We start from the raw sequence: 1322 nt of genomic DNA on the forward strand, positions 1-1322 counted from the left end.
AGCGGACCGGCAGCGGACAGGCAGCGGACAGGCAGCGGACCGGCAGCGGTTAGAAGCGGGGAAGGAGGACCGGTTCTCAGCGAGCCCTGCGGGGCTTCTTGAGCCCAGCTGCGCTGCTGCTGCTGGGAAACAGGAAACGGAGCCTCACTTCTCTCATCAACTAGCAACAACAAATTCCTTCTGGAGATTTTCTCAACAATGCAACTCCATTTCCAAAGAGGCGATAAAAAGTCTGAGGCGAATTTCGAACTGCAGACCGTAATTCGCTGTGCCTTTTCTTCGGTTAAGCTCTATGAATGATGAGCTAGCTCGGACTTATTTTCTTCTCTCAGCGTCCCAGGCGCTCCCTTGCTCCTCCACCGCAATCGAGATGTCATTTTTGGGATTCTCAATCTGGTTTCGACCCCTTAGGCCCCGCCCTGGATGCGAGGATTGGAGGAACTCCCCCGGAGCGCCGCGTTTCCATTGGTCCCTGAGACTGGCCGTCAGTCAGTAGGCCCCGCCCCGTTGTGTGTTGCAGGAGGAGGGATGTGTCTTTCTCCGGGGGAGTCAGATTGTTGTCAGCGCCGCTCCTTGAGTCCGCTGCCCTCCGAGCGACCCTGTGGCCGGGTACAGGGCGAGGTGTTCCCCGAGCAGCAGCCTCAGCAGCGGGGTGTTGCTCCTTTCACCTGGGCAAACCAGAGGGGGGGCTTCGGACTTAATCAAAGCCACCAGCTTAGCCCGAGCTCTGCTGTGATCTGGGTTGGATTTAGAATCAGAATCAGAAAAGGGTTTATTGCCATTGGTGTAGTCTAGATCAAGGATCTTCAGCAGGGGGTCCGGGGCCCTAGGGGGTCCTCAGAGTCAATGCAGTCTTAACATTACTTTAACATATTATTAGCAAATATAAATCCAGTTATTCTAAGGATTCATTGTGCCACATATAGCCTATATTTAACATTAAAACATGATTTAGAACACCATGGGTGTTTGTGTGTGTGTGTGTGTGTGTGTGTTTGTGTGTGTGTGTGGGGAGATCTCCATTTTCAAGTTTTCTGCAACAATGTGTGACTTTTATGGATCAAGCTATGGTGCAAGTGTCTTTATATATGTAAAGAAAATTATAAGAGGTTTTTGGGGTGCGTTTTGTTCATATTTTGCTGAACCACAGGTTGTCAAAGTTAGTGTCCCGGGGTTCACCAATGTAGCTCCAGTTTGAGCAGTGAAGAGTTAATATGTAGACCTACTGATATATACATATATAAATACGTATATTTGCATTTATATGGAGTACACCTGCGTATCATGTAGACTACAGCAGTTTATTGCCCTTACTTTGCCTT

This window comes from Etheostoma spectabile, chromosome 6 (assembly GCF_008692095.1).
Source record: "Etheostoma spectabile isolate EspeVRDwgs_2016 chromosome 6, UIUC_Espe_1.0, whole genome shotgun sequence".
NCBI lineage: Eukaryota > Metazoa > Chordata > Actinopteri > Perciformes > Percidae > Etheostoma > Etheostoma spectabile.